Raw genomic sequence first — 5,842 nt, 5'->3', positions numbered from 1 at the left:
CAGAACTGCTGCTGAGGTGTCAAGATGACAAGCGAGCATCCGGCAGTGACAGGAAGTACCTGCCATGAAGACGAAGACAACGTTCTTTTAAACTGTGTTAAAAGTCATTGTGGTTTTGATTTGACGTATGCATATATTCTGTCTGTGACGTATGAAGGGGCGTCATTAATTCAAACCCTGATGCTATAAAAATCTGTGTATGCTTTGATTAAGTCGAAGATTAATTCCTGTCTGCGTACAGAGTGGTCTTCCCACGCGTGTATTCATTAAAATCAGTTGTTTGACCAAGATCTTCTGGACCAATGGTTGTTTGTACTCTCCTTCCTCAATTATGTGAACCTTAACAAGAATTATTTGCATGAAGAGCCAAGAAGTAAAGAAATAAAGTTGAATCTAAAAATCTGATGATCTTCAGGGAAACACAAAGACTTTTGATGCTATTGGAAAACTTTAGAGGTTCCTACCGTCTGCACTCAAAAAAATGAATGAGGTGGATTGTTCAGTGTATATTAATTATTTATTTTCATTTTACTTAAAATATATGTTTTTGTTAAGTTAACATATGTTTTTCTAATCAAGTCTACGTAATTGTGTCTATTATTCAACGTACATAATACTAATGTGTTACTTGATCGCATAACATTTAAGTTAAGTCAATGAGGATCGATATACCTTGTATATCCACAAGGTGGCAGTAATGCAAAAACAGTTGTAATGAAACCGCGCAGAACAAGAAGGTTTCACGGCTTGTGCCTGCTCATGCGCAAGACTTCAAATTTAACTGAAAAAGGCTGTTTTGGCGCCAAGCTGCTGTTTCTTTGAGAGGTAAGACCACTTTTTTCTTTGACTATGTTGTGTAGTATCTATATGTCCAGCATGGTTATATTTTGCGTTTGTCTTACAAGACATGTTATATCGTTTGCGTGTGCTTGTTTTACATTAGTTTTACTGGGTCCTGGACATGCTTATTTTGTGGACTGTGTAAGAAACATTTTTATTGTTTTTTGTTTTATTAAGGGATTAGCTACAGGGGTTCATGGGGTTATTCTTTCAAGGGGTTATTTTTCCATTTGCTTTCTTGGGATTCCTTTTCTGTAATCCGAGAGTCGGAAATATCGAATAGGATAGCAAGGATAGCATAAAGTGACATTTAAAATCCAAAAAGTCAAGGGCGAAAGCCACTGTGACACCATTGTTCTGCTCTATCAGTAATCTGTATTATGTAAAAATGGTCTGTAAATACAGCATGTTTCCTAGCGGAGTTATACATATCAATGTAGTTATAAATTACAGTTTGTGAAAGTACACACTTAATTTTTTTAATAAAATTATTCAAGACATATGAGTGGACAGACAATGGAGGACGACAGACCTGGTGATAATTGCTTCTATAGAAAGTTAGCACATGGCAGTGTCAATCTCTTGCTTTTCTTCTGAGTAGTATTTTATTTAGTTGTAATTCAAACAATAATTTGCTTCTTGAAATTAAGTAATGAATTTCTTGTTTTACTTTATAAATCTCAGATCCTGCCTTTACCTGCTCCCTCCTATACTGATGTGGTGTATGTGGTACTGCTGAGCTTGTATGTGGTATGTGAACTGTTATGCTTTTAAAAACAAAACTGTTTTATAAGTTAAGTTTTCTTTTGTGACCCATCCCATGCCCCTGTTATTTCGTCTCCACATCTGAACCATGGTAAAGGTTGCAGTTCAAGGGCCTGAGGCATGAAATTCTTTTCAGATCAGCTGTGATCAATATTTTTTGGAACTTGATAAATAACAATAAAAGCTGTAATGGCTCCATTAGCATTTTGTGTAAATGTTTGTGTTAAAATTATAGCTTTAATGAGGTCTTTCTACATTAGTTTTAGTTTGTATATGTGTACATATAGTATGTATATTTACAGTACAGTATGTTGTGTTTGTTGACATATTTTCAGGTGGAAGCAGAATATGTGAGGATTACTACTGCTGCACATGTTCCAAGGCTTTTTACACAACTTGACCAATACACTGACCAGCTCATAAAAGTCTTCAAGAAAAAAGGAGGCGTTGCAGGGAAGAAAATTAGACAAACTTTGGCCCCAGCCACACAGGTGCGTTATTCTGTTGGTAGCAAAATATTATGGCTAATAAGATCATTTTCAAATTTAAACAGCTAGTGTATGGTAGCTGCACAGTGCACTTACATTTATATTAAGCAAGACAAAGTTTGGTACTCAAAACGTTGGAAAATTTAAATTACCTAAACATATGTAAAATCTGATCCCTTGATTTAGGTTAAACCAGAAGTGAATGTTTTTATGTTATGTTTTGAATGCAAAAAAGATGATGTATTAGTTTCTTTACCTCCATTATGGACATATATAATGTGGTGGAAACCCTGCCCAACAGGTTAACTATTCATGTCCATGTGATGATTAGTTGGTCTTGTGTACATGTCTATCTGTGCAGTGGCTATGTCATTCATTTTGCGTATAATGTGAGTTTCTGTCATCCTAAAGTATTTCTGTTTTCTCTTCCTGTATCTCTGCCACTCTCTACAGAAGGAAACCATTGAAAAGGGGAGGGAGTGTGTCCTCAGGGCACTACCTTTTTACCTGAATGAAGACCCAAGCATCCTCTTCAAAGAATAATTGGTTGGTAATTTTAGTTTTGGTTTAATACAGATAAAAAACTAATTTTGAATAACTAATGTTGTTGCATGTTGTAATGTTGTTGTTGTTGTAATTTGCATGGAACCTGTTTAAATGTTTTGGGAAATCTTGTATACCCAAACTATTTATATTTATCGTTGAATCTGTAGTCTGAAATAGTGGCGCACTGGGGTGCATGTTCCTAATATTGTGTTTACGTCATTAAAGGGTAGCTTTGGCCCTTTTTCTTTCTTTTTTTTAAAACTGGATGCCATTTTTCTATGTTTTTGTGTCTAAGCTACAGCTGTTCAGAGGGAGCTGGAACAAATTACCCTTGCTATCTTTACCATCGAAAGAGCTGATGCCAGCACTCCTCCAGCCGATGTGGGTATAACCATCTAGTGTGTCCTGCATGACCTGGAAGACCTGGCCTCTGCATGTGCACTCTTAATGGGTGGGATATATGCACTGAATCTCAGTTAACCTCAAGACTGAAAGCTAAGAGACAATCAAAAGTATTGAGATTTAAAGGATTTAATTGAGAGATGATACTGCACCAGAAATGTTGAAGGGTGGTGTGTATATTAGCGTTCAAGGCATATTGTTATGAGGTGGAAATATGTTCATATTCAGTTTGTGTTACATTGTGTGCATTGTAAAGGTAATTGCAATACATACTAAAAATAAGGGTAAGTTAGGAGGTTGATCTGATATCCCCGTGTTGGTGTTGTTCCCAGATCATCATACTAAATGTTGTTCCAGGATCAACATTGCAAGTGACCAATCAGAATGTTGTGACGTCATACTTTTGCGACTTCGGGAAAAACCGGCGTAAAACAAAAAACTGTACTTAAGCTGCGTGAAACCGCCTCTGTCCGCCGATCAACTGACCCTAACCCTAACCCTTTAATAAACAGTAAGCAGAATTGATATTGTCCTTGCAACATTGGAATTTCATAAATGCACAAATGGCTTGGAATAGAATAACGTCACAACAATGTGATTGGTCACTTGCAATGTTGAACCTGGAACAACATTTTCATGATGGTCTGGGAACAACACCAACACGAGGATATCAGATCATCCAAGTTGGGAATGCAGGATGAATGTATATTTTGTGGACTTTTAAAGACGAACAATTGTTTCCATGTTAAAATGTTTACATCTGAAGTTTTTTGCCCAAACACTGGTAAAATAAATGTTGACAGTGGCAAGTGTTAAATGGTTACTGCTGTGCTGTTGCAAAAAAACTGAACGCTGACAAGCTGTTTTATTGTTAGACCATAATCTTGGCATGTTTTGTTAAAGTTTTATTTGGGATGGTGATGTAATTTTCTTTGATTGCTAATATCAGTGGACTATTTATTATTGTTGTTGTTGTTGTTGTTGTTGTTACATAATTTTTTTTTTTTTAAATTGTGGCTGTTGAGGTGGACACTTCACTTTGCATTGTTAAAGGAAAGCACTTCATTGGCATTGTGTTACTGGACTGACCCTAAGCAATCATTGCAAATAGCAACTTTGCTATCCATTTTAGACACTAAAAGAAAAAAAACACTCACAGACCTTACTAGCATCACATGTGCATAACTCAAGTGTCATCTTATCAATGTGTTATGTGATCTTCAATGCGTTTTTTTTTTTTTCTTCTATTTCTGGTAGATACAGACATTTAATTTAAAGTCTTGATGTTGCATCTGTCTACATACTGTTAATTACTAACCCTAATGAGCTGTTGTGTTTTATTTTGGACTGGGTTTACACAAATGCTCACTGAATGTGTTGGCAATAAAATAAATTTTAAAAAATAAGTTGGATGTACTTAATTCATTTGTGTGGAACCTGTTGACAAAATAGATTTATGTAAAACTAATTAATAAAGCACAAGGTGGCTGAAAATATAATATTTGAATTAATCTAACTTAAATTTAACATTTTACTGCTACAAATAAGAAATGTGTTGAAGTAACTAATCTAAACTATCTAACCTGAAAAAATATCATCTATGTTCATACAACATAACTTGATTTAGTTAGTCTTAAATATGTCTTGTTAATCTTAAGTAGTTTTTTTTAAATTAGATGAACTAAAGATTTTTGCTTTAAACTAACATAATTCAATTTCGTGGAACCTGTTGACAAAATAATTTTAATTAAAGTCAACGTTTCATTTTTTTGAGTGTGTGCACAGAGGTCTTGCTAGAACGATGATGCAATTTTGGGGATAACTCCCTGATCAGTAGGCACTGATTTTGTACCTTTTGATGTCTCAAGAACACAACCTGCTCGACAGCAGGTTAGGTCTACAGCGTAAATTACCAAGGCACCCAGTATGAGGTGATCTGCCTTTGTAGTACAAAAACCCAGGAGTAACCCTGAAGTTACAGGGATAAACCCACACTCAGCTTACAATTACAGGCTTTTCACCACAGTAGAGCAATGTTAGATTTGTATTGTTGGAGTTTCATTTATGCCTAGAAATATGTATTTATATATGCTTAGAAGTATATAACCATTTGTAGATTGAAAGAATGTCTCATCCTAGGAGGTCTGTAACAACTTTTATTTATGCTACAAACCTATCAAGCAGGTTTTCACTTAGTAAAGACAAAATTAAAGGTCGAGAGGCTCCCAAACACAAAGCAACCCAAGGTGGATGCAGTGAAGGCCTGGCAGAGCATCTCAGGGGAGGAAACTTCAGGCAAAGTTTTACAATTACTGCTGAGGCTCTCAGGACTGTGTACTGTATACAAATGACTGTGATTCGTAAGTAAAGTGATACTTTTGTTAAACTCCTTGAATTAAAGCTGAAAGTCTGCATTCCACTCTCCTCATTTGATTTAAAATATGCTGTGTTGGTGTACAGAAGCAAAATTACAACAAAATGTTTAGCTGTCCAAAAACCTAAGAGCAAACTTACAGTGGTATGAATGCCCCAACGTGAAGAGTATAGACATTGACTAGCTCATATTTAACAGCAGTAAAGAGACTAAATTTAGATATTAATAACTTCACAGCTGTGAGAATAAAATGATAAAGAAAGCTTGGCCTACACGGATTCAAGGCAAAAGTTTCACATTAGAATCATTATGACTGACTAAGGCAGAGTGAGATTTGAAAAACCTACCACCAAGTTAAAAGTGTATATCAGAATAAGCAGCATCGTTAAAACAATGAGTCTGTAAAAGCTGATGTTATTAAACCTGT

At 35.4% G+C, this 5,842-nt stretch overlaps 1 long non-coding RNA gene across 4 annotated transcripts; it reads left to right on the top strand.

Moving 5' to 3' along the window:
• Positions 1 to 683: 683 nt before the first annotated feature.
• On the top strand, positions 684 to 4,447 carry LOC309689623. 4 transcript variants are annotated; one of them, XR_014271468.1, is made up of 5 exons: positions 684 to 825; positions 1,525 to 1,590; positions 1,941 to 2,096; positions 2,547 to 2,639; positions 2,935 to 4,447. It is a non-coding gene; the product is annotated as an uncharacterized lncRNA (long non-coding RNA). The 4 variants fall into 4 exon arrangements; XR_014271469.1 differs by lacking the exon at positions 684 to 825 and adding an exon at positions 832 to 981; XR_014271470.1 differs by lacking the exon at positions 684 to 825 and having other exon boundaries at positions 832 to 1,569.
• The last annotated feature ends 1,395 nt before the right edge of the window (positions 4,448 to 5,842 follow it).

Source organism: Aulonocara stuartgranti (assembly GCF_965226115.1).
Source record: "Aulonocara stuartgranti genome assembly, chromosome: 15".
Lineage (NCBI taxonomy): Eukaryota > Metazoa > Chordata > Actinopteri > Cichliformes > Cichlidae > Aulonocara > Aulonocara stuartgranti.
Note: the sequence above shows the minus strand (reverse complement) of the source record. Positions and strands in the feature narration are given on the sequence as shown.